At 44.3% G+C, this 20,166-nt stretch overlaps 1 protein-coding gene across 2 annotated transcripts in view; it reads right to left on the bottom strand.

Moving 5' to 3' along the window:
- Window positions 1-20,166, bottom strand: part of MAF (MAF bZIP transcription factor) — a 336,721-nt gene that overhangs the window by 211,542 nt on the left and 105,013 nt on the right. The window lies entirely within an intron of this gene.

Raw genomic sequence — 20,166 nt, 5'->3', positions numbered from 1 at the left:
CAAAACTGAATGAACTATTACCAAGTAACCTCCCACAAATTAAGACTATAGCTGGAATTTCCACTGTTTGCATGCAAACGTAATACTCTAAGGGATTAAAAAAAAAAAAAAGAATTTGCAAACACTTTGTAAAATGACATTTCTGCAATAATATTTACGGTCTTATTTTCTAAGAACTTTTTTTTTTTTTTTTTTGGAGAAACGAGAAATGTGGCAGACGCTGCTAGCTGATGATCATGTCTGCTTCCTCTACCTGGGCAGCTAGACTACATTTCTCGGCTTCCTTTCGATGAGCATCCAAAGAGTCGAAGGATTCCACTTCTAGATCTGCCCCCTTAAACTTTCCCTGCTGGTGCTCCTCCAGGTGGTTGACATGTAGATAACCTTTTGGTGTACTTGGGAATGACATAACAAAGACAACAGAGCCACAAGGTAGAAAGAACCCGGGTCTCCAAATCTACACTTGGAGCAGAGTCACCCAGGAGAGGTCCCTGTTACGTGAACAAGCAATGCATTCTGTATCAAGCCTTTGAGATGTGGGGGTTTATATGTTACTCTCTCTAATGAGAGTTCACTGTATTTATGGAGCTAGCTGTTGACAGATGGCTTTCGGATGGAGGAACGATACAGAAATCCCTTCTCTAGATAATGTCATTCAATAGCCTCCCCTTAAAATCAAAGTGCTAGAGACCCCTGTCAGACCTCTCTCTAACTGGCACTCAATCACAATGAATAAGTCGTAACTACAACTCCCACCCAGGCCTTTGTCTGCCTCTGTTCTGAGTTCTCTACTCTAGCAGTAATTGTGCCCTTAGGGACCACCTCAGTCTCTCTCCTGCCAGCATCATATTCACCATGTTTCCTGGCACAGCCTTTTCCTCTCTGCCACATGGTATTGGGTTCCATGTAACCTAAGATGGCATCCGGTAACAATTTTTAAATTTATCAACCAGGATACTTTCTCACCTACTGACTCCTATATGTCTTGATAGAAGATAAAGCACCATTCTGCCATCAGCAAGGAAGCAATGTAGATAAATTCCATGCCATTTATAATTCATTCCACCTTCATTAAGTATTCATACACGACTTATTGGCACATCACCTAAGCATTCTATGTAATAGAAAACAGAATAGCTAGAAAAGAAACTGGGAGAGGATGGTTTATAAGGAGATGAGGAGAGAGGAATAATTGATTTGCTGTATCCCTCACCCCAACCCTCTTGCAGGAAGGATTTCTGGATGGGTGACTCGCAAGTGAATTAGGTAGCTATCCTGAGGGTGAGCTGAACAGCACCAATGGGAAGATCACTGCTATTCTCATTCATTATTGCAACCCATATTTTTTGAAGACCAGCTTTGGGTAGGCCTGAGAATAAAACAGAATTCCTTTCTTAAAGGCTGGATTTCTTAAGCAAATATATACATGGACTGAACACAATGAATCCATACTGGAAGTGTTAAATAGCTAGCTTCCTGTGGAAGGTTAATTTCTTTGATTACCATCAATCTTAACAATCACAATATTAAGTCATAATAATTTATCATAATTAGGATAGCCAAAATGTACTGAGATGGTACAACATGTCAACTCCTAGACTGAGAAAAAGTGTTGTATGAATTGTCTCATTTAATTTTCAGAACCTTGAGGTTTCATTTCCATTATGTGTGCCCATTTTACAGATGAAAACACTGAGGTTCTGAGAGATTATATAATTGCACAAGGCAAGCCAGTAAGTTACGGGAGGCTCATGTCTATTTGGATCCAGAGCCCATGCCTGTGAGCCCTCAGTGCTGTTGTTCCCTAAGACAGGATGGTGTCCCAACAGAGCAGATGTAGAGGCAGAGGGTCCTCAAATGAAAGAATGGGCAAGCAAGAGGTCCATGTAGAGTCAGAGGAAGGATGTAGGAAAAGAAGGCTACCAGACATTGAAAACCAGCTGTGCACACCTCATGGATTTGTCAATGTTGGCCTTGATTACTTGTCACAAATGGCACCCAAACCAACCCAACTTGGTAGCCTACAGAACAAATTAAGTTAGAAGGGGTAAAGGAAGAATCCCCAGTGTATTCATTAAGTTTCAGTAGTGTCAAAGAATTATTCCTTCATACTTGTAATTACTCAGCACCTCTCTCCTAATGGAAAATATTCTTGAATCTTTCAGATAAATTTGGAATTGACCAGAACCTTACACACTTCTTTCAAGCATCTACTTCTCCATGAATTCTCAATTCTCCATGAGTTTGGTTAATTCCAGCATGTCAGGCCTTCTTAGATTAATCCCACCTATGAAAAACAGCTCTGGAAAACATGGTTCCATCCTTCCCCCACAGCAGTGATCTGGCAGAATTTCCACTATTCTTTGTAGTTTCCCGTGTCTACTATTTCTCTTAAAAGCCAAGTCACCAACATTTCTTTAATGATCATAGCAGTCAGCAGTACCTTCAAAGTGGAACCATGGTGTGCTGTAAGCTAATTTCAGAACAAAGCCTACTATATATATTAAGGGTTCAAGGGAGCTTCTCTCTGGGTTAAAAAAAAAAAAATGGCACTTAATTTAAAAAACTAAGCTCTTTGCCTAATTATGTGCTGTGAACTGTTTTGTGATATGGATGGAGAATGAACTAAAACATGGCCCCTGTCCTGAGGGAGCTCCAAATTCAGCATACACATGGAGTATCCTCATCCAGTACCCACATCTGGTATACAGTACACGCTTATAGTCACTTCTACACTGTATTAGATTTGGGGATTGAGAAAAGCACACGTGGAAGGGATGGGATACCTCTGACTTCTCCTGTACTACTGACATACCTCAAGAAGACATCTTCCAAATTTACCAGAAACACCTTTTTTTTTAATCTTACTGAGGTTATTTTACTCCCACCTGTCATAAACAAGATGCACCTGATAGATTTACATTTAAAAATTGATTTCAAATAAAATAGGTAAAGATGGCTCCTGTTAGCCATGTAAATATCTTAATGTTAAACGACAGAAACACATTAATATGGGTGCTCCTTTGGCAAAGGAGACTAGTTGTACAAGGAAAACAGGGAGTTAAATCCTCTCCATGCCCCAATCACCTGCAGTTCACTTACCTATCATCCCTACACGTCACACAGCTCTGTCCACACCACAGCAAGACTGTGTGCTAACATACAGCCTGGAAATCGTCCTGTGTGAAGACTTCACCACAGGATTTATGGAGAACGATCTAATTATTCAACTCAGTTCCGTTCACCACCATTATGGCCCCTATTTAAAGCCTCTATGGAAAAGGCCATTTATCTCCAGGGACAAATTGTCAGAGCAGTGTTTTATTGATAGAAATACACCCGTTCTGTTTTGACAGCAACCCAGCAAGAGATAAACATGTCTCCTTCTCAACAGGTCCAAAGAATTAGGGCCTGAGGGGTTTACACATTCCAGAAGAATCCCCTTACATTCAAGAAATGCTTACTGGAGGACCCCATTGGATTGATGAATAAACACTGATGATTCCAGAACTCTCAATTTAAATTGCGCTCAGGGCTTGGGAGAAGGTGATTGGCTACTAAGTCAAATCAACTAGAGAAAGCGGTTCTTTACAACCTTAAGCTAAGTAACAGATGACAGAAGTCCCCTTTGCTGAGCAAGGACCTTCTGCAACATGAGCTTAGAATATGCCTACCCTGTTCTTCACACCCTGGCGGCCAGCATCCAGAAACAGCTCTTCAGAGGGAAATAACTCAGGTTCTACCTCTTAGCGAGATGGCCTATTCCTGGAGTCTCCTCTTCTTTCTGGGACATTTGCTAAAAATTAAACTTTGAATATGGAATGATTGTATTTACATGCAAATGAATGTTGATCCTTTGCAGCACAGAAGAATAAATATATTTTGTTTATTTCTTCCTACAAAGCCTTTTTAAGGGATGGATATATACACATACATACACACACACACACACACACACACACACACACACACACACTTGCCTAGGCGATTCTTCTATGTGGGCTTATAAGAAATTTGGGTGAAATGTAACCTTGAAGGGACTTACCAAAGACTGATAAATATGGTGGTCATTGCTGTTGGAAAGAAAACCTGCTTAGAACCACAAAGATACTTTGTTGATTAGGATGAGGTTGAAAGAGGACATTCTGTTCAAGAGAAGATCTCTCCCTGAAACAATTTCCAAATTAGCTCTACAGAAATTTTCTGTGCAACAGGTGTCACCCGCAGTCTGAGCCCTGGTTTAACACACTTCCCTCCCAGCTCCATGGATGGTGTACACAACAGCACCCAAAAGCTAGGCACCTCTTCAGAAATGAGAAGCACTTGGATATTTTTTTTTTTTAAGTGCAATCCCATTCGGACAATGATACTACATGGAATGAAACGACTCATAATAATACTAAAAATGTCAAGTGCAATACTGAAACATGTCAGTATTTTTTCATTCAACCATGTCAGCAGCAAATCCAATCTGAAATATGCTGACAATAGGGGAGCTACGAAAACCAATATACTTGATGAGCCAGCCAGCCAATAAATTATATATGTGTACGTATACATTTGTATGTACTGCCCCCAGAAGTAGGAGACATGGACAGTGGGACTTTGGGATGGCACGACACATTACAGAATCCGTTAGTTTATGCTCGACATTCTGTCCTCCTCAAATGAGGCTTAACCTTAATATGAAGTGACGGGACAGGCACCCCAGAGTGATCAAGCACCCCAAGGAGGTCACAGTATCTTTCATCAGGGCCTGAAATGCCACAGCAACTGGAAATCAGGACGAGCACCATCCTCAGCTACCTCCCACTGAATCAGCTGTGTTATTATTTCAGAATGTTTCTTGCCATCTATCTCTAAGTTTTAAAGAAACCCACCATTATTCTTATTTTTTCTCTGCTCATTAGCAAAAAGTTTTTAAAATATGGATGATCAGAAAGAAGAAAATAAAAATTGCCCATGATCCCATCATCCCGAGACCCTCATGAGGATTTGGTGTATATAATTGTGTGTAAGTGTCTTTAGCGTGTGACTACTCAGCTAAATAGCAGAGGGAAAGAACTCATGGTTCGCAGCTCACTTCTTTCCCTAAACCCTCTCAATTACTTAAGATCAGACGGATCAGGGAAGCTGAATGCCTACTTTCCCTTCCGGTCCTGAGAATGCATGTGTGTCTCTCGGCATCTTTGTTCAGGTGAGTTCTTCTGTTGCTCTGCTTTACCAATAGAAGCCCGCTTTGCCAACAACAGAAACCACTTTGCCCTCAAAGGTACAAGGGGGAGTTTCTTTATTTCATAAGGAAGCCTATTTTTATGTGTTTGAGCTTATTTAGCAACAAGGTGAAAAACCAGCTTACAAAATAGATACCAATTTGAGTGAACTACATTCACCAAAGTACCAATCATGGCCCAATCAAGGCAGAGGTGAACTTCTACTCTCTGTGCATTTCTGTATCTTCCAAAAATTCAGCAGTTAGCAGCAATTGCATTTTTAATTTAAAAAATAGTGGTGTTAATAATAAAAATGATAGGTTCCTGCATTATTTGTCATTATGCTCTTTTTTAGTGTCTTGGTTAAAAAGTACTGTGAAGGATAATGTGTGACCTTGTGCATTAGCCGAAGGTCAAATAAGAGAGGTTAGCCCTCTCCTTGCTCAGGCATTGTCTTGGGTTAGAGTCACCAAGAAATATTTCTCCCCTGGGAAGTCTCAATGTCTGGAGATTTTGCAGAGATGCGAAACAAGCTGCAGGAAAAGGCAGGAAAATTGTCTTTTTTTTTTTCTCCCCTAACTTAAACATATATGTTGGTTCTTTTTCCTTTCTTAGCTTTACAGGGAAGACGTGAGTGATGGAGCATTTTAAGCAGCAGTTAGCATTTATAGAGCTAAGTGCTTAATTCTCTCCATTACCCCATACAGTAGGTATTATTCTTCCTTCAAATGTTTAGAATAGGAGACTCAGATCAGTCAAGTAGAGGAAAAGCCAGGGCTCAAGTATAATTTTGTGTGGTGTAAGGGTGTACTCTCTGAATCACGATGGAGTACATATATGATTCGAAAACAAAATAATTCAAGATATCCCAATACCATTTTGGCAGATATCCTTCCAGTCCTCCTTTCCACCTACTATATATATGGATTGTTTTAGTGGTAGGACCACGGGAGCAAACAGAATAGGGAGAGTTTTCCCTTCCATTCCCAGGGAGAGTTTTATCATGGATCCCCTACTCTTTCTGTACTGTCTTGTGTTCAATTGTCTAGTCCTGTACCAATACCATATTCGTCTCCTATTTAAGCTTCAAAACATATTTTAATCTCTAGAAGGAAAAGACACTACCCGTTACTTTTCATTTCAGTAAATTCTTGCTTATTCTCACTCTTTTAAACAATATTGCAAAGCACGTCCTTGTACACGTGTCTTGGAGCACTGGATGGATTATATAGCCTTAGAACCTTGGAAGCATATTTGCTGGGTCAAAGGGTGTGTGCATTTAAAATGTGCTTTCTGCCATGTTAGCCTCTGAAAAGGCTCATTATGCTTGTTGTCCACGTTAACACAGATTTCTATCTTTTTGTGATCACCTAATAACAGATCTTTGTATAGGTGGATATTAACACTTAGATGTGCAAAAGCCTAACAAATATTTTCTTAGCTTATCATTAATATTTTAAAGTTTTACAGTATTTGGTAACCAACTTAAACAACCTAGACCTTCACTTTTCCTAGCATTAGGAATTACGCTTACAAAGATCTTCCACCAGGATTTAAAATAGCTCACATATTTTTTTCCTACAGAATCTATCCAGAAAACTCAGAAAAAAATAACCAATTGTCCTGTTATACATTAAATAATCTATCTTTTAGCCCTTAATCTGAAGTGCTACCCTCATAATACACTAAACTCTCATACATAAGGTGTCCAAATCCAGAACTCTTTCCTCTATTCCATTATACTATTTACCCACTCCTGCAATATTATCATATTTTAGGGAACACATTCTTATGTCAGAGAAGGTAGGCCAGAAATATTTACCCTTTCCCTGTCATTTAGCTTAATTTTTAATATATTAACTTTCTACATATCACTTCCTCCATATGATCTTTGGATTCAACTTGTCATTAAAATTATCATTTAGGATCTTGCTTGAAATCCCCCTGAATGTACGGTTGAATTTGGCAATGTGCTGATGTCTTTTGAATCTCCCCCTTCAGGGCCTGGATATATTTCTCCAAGGCTTATTATTGAACTTTTAAAAATTGTGATACATTTTATTTTATATTTCTTGTTAACTTTGTCCCAGGGAATTTCAAAGTTTTTGTTTTTATTGTGAGCGCCCCTCCCCCAGCAACATTTTCCATTTTTTTATTGCTAATGTTTAGACAATTGATTTTTACATACATAAAAACATTTTTTCTGCCTTTTTCTTTCTTCCTCTTTCTTCAGCTCTCCAAATTTGTCATAGTCCGTGTCTCCTTAGACTCCTACTACTTAACACATTTAGAGGCCCATGATAGAAATTGTATGGAATTTGGTGCCAAGAAACACTGGTTCTGACATATATTTGTGAGCCTTAAGAACCTCTGGTTCTTTGTTATCAAGGAGGCATAATACTAATAAACTTAGTAGCCCTTATAAAAATTAGAGTTGATGTATGTCTTGTTTATTTTAAACGTCATTCATCCCCTCTCAGTGTAGATGGCTATAGAATATTCATGACAGAGCCCTCAGACGATACTTTCTTAGGGGTGGTATATTTAGTTAGAGTACGTAAGTTGCTGTAACAAACAGCTCTCATATTTCAGTGTTTCTTGCTCACATGATAGTTCAAAGTGGGTGTTTCTGGTCAGCTGTGTCTCTTGGGCAGCACAAGGACCTGAGCTCCTTCCATCTCCTGGCACCATGCTGATCCAGGTCCTTGGAACCATGTCCCTTCAGCCAGCAGATGGGACAGAAAGGTCATGGAGGAATTCACAGGAGGTTTTCATGCGCCAAGTCAGAAAGGGTCTTTCTGACACCTCCGGTGTTTTCCACTGGCCTGAACATGGTCATATGGCACAAGTAACTGCAAAGGATGCTGGGAAATGTAGTCCACCCAGGAGGAAAGAGGACTAGGGTTTATCTAGCGTCTAGCAGTCTCCACCATAAGTACTATTTGGGGGAAGGAGAGAGAACACTTGTGTCCATGTGGTTAATCTGAAAATAGTCCAGGAACATGGGGAGGGTCCCTGAGTAAGCAAGTCCCTTCCTCCTTTGTCCAGTGTTCTATCTTCCTTCACCCCTTGGACTGGGTGACCTAGGAGTTCTTTGTAGCAAAGCCAGTTCTAATGTGGTGTTTTTGGCTGTCTCCAGCGGTTTAATAAGAAGTGCAAAGACTGAGGCCGAAGCCCAATCTGTTGCTCTAGTACATGAGACAGCATCTGTCCCCTGCACAAGGTTCCACTTCCTGCACGAGCAGACAGTCCCCGGGTTCTCCACGCTCACCCTGTCGCCCCCTGCCAACAGGTCTGTTGGCAGCTCCTGCCCACCAAACCCTGTGGCTCAGCTCAGTTTGGGAAGACTGGTAACAATAACAACACTGGCTAACACTTACTAATCCCTTCCTCTATCAGGCACCATGCGAAAATACCCTGCACATAGTTCATTTCTTTCTAACAACTCTACGAGGAAGGAGAGTTCATCCTTTCTCTGTTCAGGTGAGGAAAGCGAGGCCCAACCTAACAGGGTGAGTAACTCACTCCCCCCAAGTCACAGAGTGGCAGAAAGGCTGTGAGTACCGGCGGGAGTCTGACTCCAGAGCCCACACTACTAACACTGCACTCTGAGGTTAGAAATCCACCCCCCCTCCCACTGCTCTGAGTTTAAAGTCTAAGCTTCTTAGCCGCTAACAACGACCCACCTAGTCTGGGTCTGATTTCCTCTCCAGAGTCACCTCTTGTCAAGAGTGTGTGCACACACAGTAGTTCACCGGCCCTCGACAAGGGCACATGAAACATGAACACACGTGGGGAAAAGGCCAGTCTCTTCAAGAAATGGTGCTGGTGAAGCTGGATGTCCACATGCTTCAAAATGAAATCAAACTCTTACCTTACATCAGACATAAATAAAAACCGACCCCAGATGTATTAAGTACTTAAACGTAAGACCCAAAACTAAAAAACCGCACACATATGTGTACACACACACACGATGTGCATGCCCACGTATGTACACACACACCCAGCACAAAGCACATTTTGTCCATTCCGGGCATGCTAACAACTCACTTCCTGCACTCACCCATGCTTACTTGCCTTTGGACCTATAACAAATGTGTATTGAGCACCACTCAATGCCAGGCACTGTTTTAGGTACCAGGGATAGAGAGTTGAACACAACAGACCAGGAACTTGCCTCTATTAAGTTTTTGTTCTTATGGGGGAGATAGATAACAAGCACATAATACAGAAAACCTGTATTTTGGGGTATTGCTTAGTGTTATGAAGACACATAAATCAGAGTAACGGTTCAGAGAGTGGTGGAGGGTAGGGCTGTTTCAGCAGGGTGCTCAGAGAAGGTCCACTCCAGGGAATGAGTATTACACTTGACGGGTGTCTCCAGTGCAGCCCCATAAGGTTGGGGAGGAAAACCATCTGGGGCAAAAGGAAGAGCAAATGCCAAGACCTGAAGTGGGAACAAACTTGGAACAGAGAGAAGGTCCTGGTGGCTAGAAAGAGAAGAGCAAGGCAGAAGCTGCCAGAGATGGGCTCAGAGAAGTAGTCAGGGCTGCCTCCCGTAGGTCCGTGGGCCGTGGCAAGGAGGTGAGCTTTAATCTACAGGCGGTGGGAGGTACTGGATGGTTTTAAGCAAGGTAATGATATGATCTGATTTACATTTTAATAAGATCACTCTTGCTGCTCTTGTTAAATGCCAACTTATCTTGACACCCTGAAAGGCTTCCTTCCAGCCCTGTTTTAAGACAGCAGGAGCAGATATCATTAACATCCAATGACAATTTGATTTGAAAACTCCATGTCTTCTATGAATTATGGCAAACTTGCATGGCAGATAACATCAACATTATCCAGCTGCCATACCAAATATACTCACCGGGTCCTATGCATTATGGAAACTGGAGGTGAGCGTACTGTAAGGCTCTGATTAGGACTACGTTTGGCCCACGTTCTCTTTGTCAAGTCAAGCCCTTCCTGGACCTTCTGTGAGTCAGGATAGGTGGGCACGTTTGACATCCAGGTTGGCATCAGATATGCAAATAGATGAATTTTTCATAACCTCTAGGGCTCTCTTTTTTGGAAAATTTCTTAACATTTGTTTATTAAGATTTTTTTTCTAAACTCCATTAACATTTTTTTTTTTTTTTTTTTTTGATGTGGTAGATCCTGCTGCGAACCTGAGAACGTGGCTGGATTTCTAATTTAGCTGTTTTTGCAGGTGCGCTCTTCTATGACGCACCATCCCACCCTAAAACAAATGCAAACTGACACTGCCTCTGTAAGAAGAGTGCTGGAGACAAAACCCTAGAAAGAGCTGAGGCTTGCAAAAAAATGCAAAGGACGATAAAAAGGGCTTTTCGAGCTATGTTTGGAGCAAGAAGGAAAAGGAAGGGATTGGGAGCAGATGATGCAATTCAAACAGATGATAGCAAGAAAGCAGAAGTTCTCCACTCGTATTTGCTTCCACCTTCTCCCCCGAGGAACAGTCTGCAAAGCTGGAAAGGATCACGTACACATTGTTGAGAAGGAATTGAGCATTACTTAGGGACAGGAGAGCAAGGTTACTGCATCCACTTGCCGGGGGCGGGGAGGGGGGTGGTGACTCAGGTGACTTCTGGGACCAGACAGGTGGATTACCAGCGTGAGGGGTGCAGGTGAAGCTGGGAGGCCCAAGGGAGAGGATACAGCGGCAGGGAGCCGAGGACCACACCTCTGCAGAGCGGGGCCACCCCACCTTGGAATCTTCCAGACGAGCCAAACCCGGAGTAATTCTAGACTTGCATTGCCCAGATTTTTAAATGCCGACAAGGAATGCAGAATTTTTTCAAAACACCACACAGACCCGAAGAACACCTGCATCTGCAGAGTAGGCTCCAGCCCAAGGCTGACATTTTGGAAATTTGTGCTAAGCCAACCGGGCCCTGCGGGGTACCTGGAAGACGGCATCCGAATATTCCAAGAACTAGCTGTCAGAAACAAGTGCCATGAGGGGTCATGGGAAATGTCTGGGGTTTCTGAAAGGCTTAAGGTGCTTTCCCCAAAGCGGACGAGTCCTTGACCCCGCTTTCCAGCAAATTCAAGGACAGGTTACTAAAGATAGTGAGCACCGCCAAGAAAGGCAGGCATGGGGCTTCGTTGCCGCCACAGCCCGGGAGGATCAAGGATGCCTGAAAAGGCCAACCAGGCCAGGAGTTCAAGGAGATTGTGTAGAAATGGCATAAAGGTACAGCACAAGATCTAAGCGTGGAGAAATGTGGACTAGTTTCTAGTAATTGTAGGTGAATTTGTAACTGAGTAACAATTGGAATCCCAAAGATGCAGATTAATGGATCAACAGCCACCAGGGAGAAGGCCCTTAGCAATCATTCCCGGGGCCTACATCTTAAGATCTTCCAGGAATTATCTGGATGAAGAACTGATGGCAGACTAGGTCTTCAAAACATACTTGAAAACATGTATTACTATTATTTTTTTTAAACCAGACTGATAATGTATTTATATCTCCACTATCACAAGCTGTGTGGCCTTGGCCAACGGACTTAATATCTGTGATCTTCAATTTCCTTCCCGGCAAAGTGGGAGCTATAGAAGGTTCTATCTCTAATAGGTGCTGTGAAAAATAAGTGCAGCAATACAGCAAAGGGCTTGACACAGTACCTCTCATGGACACAATGCTCAATATGTGTTGGCATCTCTCACCTGCTTTGGGGCAGGTCATGGAGGGGTGCAGGGTGACAGGCTCTGAAATCTGTATGAATAAAAAGCGATTCATTCTTAGGTTTCATTGATGCCTGCTAGTGCCAACCCACTCACAGTAACTCTCATCAGTTACTTACAGTCACTTATGGCTGGTTTGGGCTCTGTTTTGAAAAGAACAATGAAAAATAATCAAGCACCTCGGATAGGGGTTCTGGAATTTAAAACATAAAACAGAAATGAAATCCTGAATTAGAGCTGGCTGCCCATACTAACCCAGAGACTCTGGAGGCAAAGGTAGGACTTTGCTCTGATCTGGTCCTCACAGCTGCTTGTCAGCACAGAGATTTTGAATGCATGTGCTCATCTGCAATGGTTCCGCAGATAAATGATGTGTGTGATGACTGACGGCAAAATCCTTAAGAAGAGGGTATGTGTTCTAGTTCTTCCGAGTCTTGGGTGACCACTTAACATGGCATCTTTCACGCAATGGGGACTCATTATCTCATTAAACAGGGACAGGGTATTGCAAATCCATTTCAGGTCCACCAGTATGGGAGAGGGGAACGTTGGGAAGTCAGATTTCCAGAGGGGAACGGAATCTCAGAGCTCGAGGGCAGCGGATTCAGTCCATGCCACGGGGTATCTGTTCTCAATGCAAGCAAGCCGTTCCCCTAAGCTGCAGCTGGAATGACCTTTTCAATATACATATATGATTCTGTTGCCTCCCCTGTTTGAAATATTCCACTGTTGTCCCATTGGGCTTATGATACTGGTCAAACCCAATTCAGTGGCCTCTAAGGATGCCAGCCTCCCAGACCCTCATATTTACTTGTCCTTTCTTCAAGTTTCTGAATCCATTTCTTCCAGAGACCCTCTCTTGCCTCCCTGATTAGGTTAAATACCCCTGTCAGAGCCTTTCATTGGCTTGATCATAATATCATCCCTAGATTCGTAGAGCCCTCCAGGTGGGAAGCTCCGGGCAGGGAAGAACACAGCTGCTTTGCTCCCACGACAAAGTGAGGTAACAAGTATTGAATGCTTATGGTGTCCCAGGCACTGTGCTGGGTGTTATAAAGGCACGGCAGAATTTCCCTTATTGCTGGCAGTGATCCTATCAGTTAGGTTCTGTTATTATCCCCATTTTATGGGTTTGAAAACAGAGGCTTAGCTAAATGAAGGAACTTGCCCGAAGCCGCACAGCTGGTAAATGGGATCTGCAGGCAGATGATTCCAGAGCTTGAACTCTTAACCTCTAAGCCAGTGGTTTTCAGAACGTGGTCCCTGGGCTAGCAGCATCAGCATCACCTGGGCCTTGTTTAAATGCAGATTCTCGGGCCCCATCCCACACCTACCAGATCAGAAACTCTGGGGTGGGGCCCCCGGATCTGCGTCCTAACTACCCCTCCAGGGGATCCCACTGAGCACTCAGATTTGGAAACCATGCTCCAAGCCGCATTTCCATCTCGTTAAGGCCCCACGTCCTAGGCACTTAATAAATGTTTAAATATGGAAGGGACAGAGGGGAGCAAAGAAGGCAAGCAGGCAAACCTCTTCCAAAAGAATATTCTAAAGTAAGTAGATGATGCTGCGGGGGTGGGGGTGTTGCCAATGCTTGACCATACTTTAATCTCCAAATTGCAAAAACATTAACATTATTGATTGATCAGACATCAATCCAACAGAAATTTAATTAAATTAGAATGTGTCACCAAGCAGACCTGGCTGCATCACGCATAAACCTCAGGTAATAAGTTGACAAGGAGACAGCCGCCACCGATGCCCAACCTGGCTGAATTTATCCACCACCATAGGCCCTTCCCAGGCTGCCAGGAGTCCTGCACCGTCGCATGCAAGGGACGGGTGAAACGGGGTGAGCTCCTGATTTACGGCACCCACGGAGTCCCCAGCAGCGTGGCGTCCAAGGACTGCCTTCTCCTGCGGGATTTACTGCTGCCCTGGGCCAGCCCGCCAGGGCTGGGGGGATGCCCCTGCCCGAGGCCAACCTTCGGCTCTAGTGCTGACCACGCTTGCATCTCCTGGGTGAGAGGATTAGCACTCGGGGTGTCCTCACGGCAAATGTGTCCTCTGGAGGCAGCCAAGTCCTCGGAGGGAGGGCAGAGCCCTGCTCTTGTTCGGCCTGTCTGCCCTCGCCTTGGGAAGGTATTCTGGCGTCAGTGCCCGGCTGCACCTGCTGTCCCAGACACAGGGCTGGAGCGGCCCCAGACCGCTCCAGCCTCAAGGCACACGTATCCTCAATTTGCCCAGCCCAAGCTCGCCCTGGGCAGGCCAGGGGTGTTGGCACCGGGGAAGGGGCAGAGTACACCGGGAGGCCCCCGTGCCCGGGGAGGTCCAACTTCTTCGGGGAAGAGGAAAGCGGTGGCTGAGGACAACATGATCCAGGGGGCAGAAAAGAAACCAGAGAAGCGACTTCTCCAGGGAGCGTTATAAATCACGCGGGCTATTCTTGTCCTGGGTCAGTAAGGCTACAAGGAGGAGACCCTTCTAAGGGAGATCTCTTGTACTTCATCCTCCTGCTTTCTCTGATTGCCTTCGATCAATGGCAGGCTTGGACCTCCTTTCTAATAGCCATCTTCCATATGAAGTGTGACCCTGTAGTGACAAGCAGATGTTCCAGATGACGCTAGCAGGCATTTATTCCTTAACCCCCCTCGTGGTGCATCCCAGGCGCCCAGGCCTTGCTGTAAAGCAGAAGTCAGACAACCGTAGCCCTACAGGCCCAAGCCCAGCCCACCACTTGTTTTTGTAAATACAGTTCTATTGGAACACAGCCACGCTCACTAGCTGGCGTAGGGTCCGTGGCCACTTCCGTGTTACAATGGCAACTGAGCTGAAAATATTTCACATCTGCACCTTTACAGAAAGAGTGCACAGACTCGTACGCTCAGGAAGCGGGGACTGGTTCAGAACATAACACACAGAACGTAGAGCACAGCTCGGGATGTAGAGAGATCGGGGCTTGACGGCTGGCTCTCCCGTCGGGTCAGCTGTGTGGCCTTAGACAAGTAAAGTTACCTCTCTTAGCTTCAGTTTCCTCCCCTGTAAATGTGGATAATAAAACTGCCTAATAAATAATTCAAATTATGTTACAGCATGCAAAAATGCTCATGGCAGAGGTGGCCTTCATCCGAGCTCATGATCCCCTCATAATAGGTATCCGTGTTCTTCCCATCACACAGATACAAGTTAGCTTAGATTCAAAAAGCGCATAGGATAAATATGCCATCTCAACCCTGCTCAGAAATGCAGAGTCAGCTTCTTCCTCTCCCCATCCCCCATCCGCGCAGGCAACGCCAGTGTATTTGTGAAGAAAGACATTTCATCACACGACTGACCAACACTGGCATTTTTCCGGGATGTGCTTACATTTGGAACGTGAAGGATGTCCCAATAGATCATGTGAGTGAGAGAGATAGGAACACTGGTTCTGAGGAAGTGGGAACTTCCTTGAAACGTCCCTTTCCTTTGTCCTCTGAACCCCAACACTTAGCCTGTTTGGATCCTTGCCAACAGGGACGCCCATCCGCCCTTTCCTGGCAGAGCTGGTCAGTGGGTGCAGGGTAAGCCATGATGCTGGGCCCCACAAGGGACCAGGGACCAGGACTGCAGCTGGGGGCATGGCATTAAGGGTGTCTCACTTCACGGGGACTAGGGACGCAGAGGACCAGAGGGGCGACATCCATCCCCACTGTGAATTCCCTCCCAGAGAGCAGGGTCCACATCTTCCTACACTATGCACATACTATTACTGAGGACAACAACAGCCAACATTTGTTAATTTTCTCTTGCCAGGTGTGCTGTCAATCACATTTTACTTAATTCTCACCATAACCCAGTGGTGTAAGTTTTATTATTATCCCCATTTTTCTGCTGAGAAAACTGAGTTTCATGATATAATGTATTATAGGAAGGGGATCTGGAATTCCCTTGTCCAATATGGTGCTTGGCTATAGAAGGCACTCAATGTGGACTTTCCGAGTGGATGGATGCATGCATGGATTGATAGAGGGATGAAAGAATGTCAGATCTGACTCCAAAACTTGTGCTCTTTACCTCTATGTATCACTGTTCCTTATTCATTTTTGTATTCTGAGAACCCAACAAAGGGAAAGGCATTCATAATTATTTAGTTTACTAAGAAAGGACAAAAGATTGGAATCACAAACTCCAAGATTTCTTCCAGGTCTATTACCAGCTGGGCAAAATCCATCATCTGTAATATGGGGATAATGATATCTACCTCATGTGGTTGCCATAAGTAGTAGAGAGGGAGGGATGGATAGATAGATAGATAGATAGATAGATAGATAGATAGATAGATAGAAAGAAAGAAAGAAGAAGCTATATGGATGGGTGGGTGGATGGACAGATGGATAAAGTGTGTTACTTAATGCTTGGAAGATGGTAGGTGTTTCAATAAATGGAAGCCACCATCATGGTCATGTTCATTATATCATACCATCTTCAACCAAATTATCACAATTACTCTTGCAGATATTTGTTGAACAAACTGCAAGGTCAATGCCATTTCACAGGTCCATACTTATTCGACTTTCCTACCGGCCTGCCTTCCTGCTGATCACTGTCATTCTGCTGAGGGAGAAAAAGACAGCAAGCATAAGGTGGTGAGATAGAAGGGGTATCTTTCTATGTTTTACAGTGGAGCCTCTCTGCCCATCAATCTGAAAACTTTTTCTTCTTTCCTCCTTATCCCACAGATCCTAAAAGGTCCAAGGACATCCCAAAGAGCTTGGCAGAATTCTCAGCTCCAAATTGTCAGCATGCCCTGGGTAAAGAGCAGAGGGTTAAGAATGCTGAGATTTAATACACAAAGACTCTCAGATACTTTTACCCAGGTCATTGTGCTTGACCTCACTGCAGATTTCTGGGGGCACCAGGTGTTTGTTAAACATTTTCCCCACTGTGCATACATAAAGACCTGAGGTTCAGAGATACCCCACGCTTCTCCTAGGATGTCTGACAAGTGGCCATGTCAGGAATGGAGCATGACAGGTGGTCCATTTCCTTCTTTATTGTTCTGTATTATCAAGTTTTCCATAATGGACGTAATCCATGTTTATTATTAGTGGAAAACACTTCTAAAAGATATGAGGAACACCATAAGGAACTCGGGAGAGCATGTCCTTGTGAAGCACACTTTCTTCCTCGTGCGTAAGATGAAGTGCAGCTTCCTGGTAAGGAAAGAGTCTACAGCCTCCTCCCTCATTTCTCCCTAACTCAGCAGATCTTTCCTTTCCTTTGCTCTGAAGTCGTTTATAAGGAGCTACCATGTGTAAGTATCTGATTCAAGTCTTACCAGAATGCTTAGATAGTGAAGACTGCCAGCCAGCCCTCAAGCAGCTCAAAGATGCCTGATGGAAAGAAGAACTCTATTACATGGAAACCACCAACTGCCATTAGACACCCAGCAATTCCACTCTGAGGGATCTACCCATGAGAGATGAAAACACATGTCCACACAAAGATGTCGTGTGGATGTTCACAGCAATATTATTCATGATGGTCAAAAAAGTGAAAATAACCCAAATGTGTATCAACTGGTGAAGAAATAAACAAAATATGTTCTAGGCACACAATGGAATATTATTTAGCAATAAAAAGGAACAAAATACTAAAACAGGCCACATAGTGGACGGACCTCACAAACGCTATATGCTCAGTGAAAGAAACCAGTCAAAAAGAGCGCATAGCATGTGATTCCAATCACATGAGATGTCCAGAAAAAGCAAATCTATAGAAAGTTGATAAGTGGTTATCGGGGGCTTGGAGGCAGGGAAGGAACGGGGGTTGGTTGTTAAGGGGCAGGTGGTTTCCTTTTGGGGTGATGAAAGTGTTCTAAAATTAGAGTGCTGCTTGCATAGCTTTATAAATGCACGGAAACCTATTAAATTTTACTTTTAACAGGTGAATTGAATGGTATGTATATAAAGTATATCTCAGTAAAGCTGTTAAAAAAAACCCAAAACTGCCACAGGAAGAAAACAAGTGGAAAAGGTGTGTCATTGCAGCCAGGCATGTACTGAGGACCAGCAGGGACAAAACATCATTGCTGTCCTTACAGAGCCGGCATTCTGGAGGGGAAGCACAGACAGTAAGCGAAGAAACACATACACACTGCAGGTTGTGATGAGGGATATGAAGAAAAACAACGCGAAGTAACAGGTTAAAGAGTCGGGGATGCTATTTTTCCATGTGCCAAGGAAAGCTCTTCTGATAAAGTAACTTTTTCAGCAGAGACCTGGATGGAGCAATGGAGGGAGCCAGGGGTGACACCTTCCAGGCAGAGGGAACAGAAAGTGCAGAGGCCCTGAGGCTAAAACATGGTTGCTGAGAAACAGCTGTGTTTCATGAGAGAGGTGATACTAGAGCTGGGCTTTGAAGGGTGAATAGGAGTTTCCTGCTATCTTCCCCAGGCAGTTCCCAGAGCACCACTCTTCTGATGCTCTTTACATGTCCTAGTAGCTCTGAGCACAGCACCCACTCGCTCATACAGTGCTGAGCAAGCTGTGGGTTCCCAGTCAACACAGAAGAGTGAATAAATGCTTGAATGACAACCCCAGTTTTCCATAAGGTCTGGGAGAGTGACAAGGGCATCTTGGTGCTCCAGCACGGACCAACAGCCCATTTCCCTGGGACATGGCTCCTGGCCTGACCCCTGCCCCTGCCCCTAGGGGCTTGATGGTTTACTCTGCCGTTGACTTCTGGACACACACGATACTTACAGCCCTGGTCTAGCCTAGGCCAACAGCACACAGCGATTCGAACACTTTCTCCCCTGGATTGCAACTGGACCCTTTTTGTTTCTTTTCCCAGGACTCTCACATCCATTGATAAAGGCAGGCATGCCTTCCTTCACTCCCGTCTATTCAGGAGCAGTCTCAGGGTACCAAATCCGGGGTGGGGGGTCAAGGGCATCCAACAGGACAATTACTGTTCTGGAACTTTGCTGCTCCCCACCAGCCAGGGTAAGTGCTAAAGAGAGAGAGGCACCACGGGCCCCTCCTAAGAGGAAGGACACCGTCACATCCCCTTGTTGGCTCTGGCACTAGTGAGTATGGCAGGTGGATGTTTCCCTTTGCAAAGAGTCAGAAGAACCATAAAGAAGGCTTCAGCGCATGCCAAACAATGCCCAACAAAAGAAGGACAGAAAGCATGCATCTACAGCCCTGGACATCCTGGACACCCCGGACGGTTCAGGGTACGCAGACCTCAGCCACTCCCCTGAGCTCGGGCTTGGGGAAAGGGCATGGGGTGAGTGTGTCTTTATGACATTATTGATCAATTCTCCACCTGCAGTTAAAAACCATGCCCAGACAGACAATAAAAATAAGTACTTAACTGTATCGCAGCTCTGCCGGCTAAAAATGGATTTTACACTTAAAGATACAGCTGATCCGGGTGAGGGTTTTAATGGCATTTTTGAGTTTTAAATTAAAAAAAAATCAAATCTTTGAAAAAATTAAATGAGAAATCACCAATGCTGCTCTTCACGGGGTTCATCTCATAACATCTGCAGACCCAGGGGACCGGGGGTTATGGCTTATAAAGCGTCGGGCGTGGAGGAAGCCACTAGGAAGTGTACTTGGAGGGAGCCAGGGGTGGGCACTGGCATGTCTGTAAGGAGAGGGGGAATGGGCAGGAGAAATGGAGCATCAGAGAGGCGTCGAATAGAGTATCTCCCTGAAGGAGAGCGGCAGGAGAGAGGTGGAAACAAAAGAAGAAGGAACTTGAATCACTTGTTGTCTTTAAATTAGAGATCAGTGGCCACTCCCTTATCCAGATCTTTCCAGATGGTGCAGGAGAAAATAACCCTACCTGAAACCTTCATGCATTTTGTTATTTACTTCTTTGGGGGAAAATTACCCCTGCCCCGTTCCTATGATTGGTGTTTATAAAATGCCTCTCTCCCCTGCCAAAGGCACAGATTGTGTTTGCTGAATCTGTATATTTCCATCCCTCATCTTTCCATCCCTCATATATATTAGGTGGCAAGAGATGGTTGAGAGAGTGGCTGGCTGGACAGACAGACAAATAAGAAAATTCACAGTCAAGGGGAAAGGACTGGGGTTTCCCGGGGGCTTTCTGCCGAGTGCCCTGTGTTTCTATTCGATCCCCACAAAAGCTCAGTGAGGCTGAGATGGGGCACACGGAGAAAGAGACTCTGATGTTAAAATGGGCCCAAATCACAAAGTTGCAGTCTGTCTGTCCAATTCCA

This window comes from Halichoerus grypus, chromosome 15 (assembly GCF_964656455.1).
Source record: "Halichoerus grypus chromosome 15, mHalGry1.hap1.1, whole genome shotgun sequence".
Lineage (NCBI taxonomy): Eukaryota > Metazoa > Chordata > Mammalia > Carnivora > Phocidae > Halichoerus > Halichoerus grypus.
The sequence above is the reverse complement of the archived record's forward strand: the minus strand, read 5'-3'. Positions and strand labels throughout refer to the sequence as shown.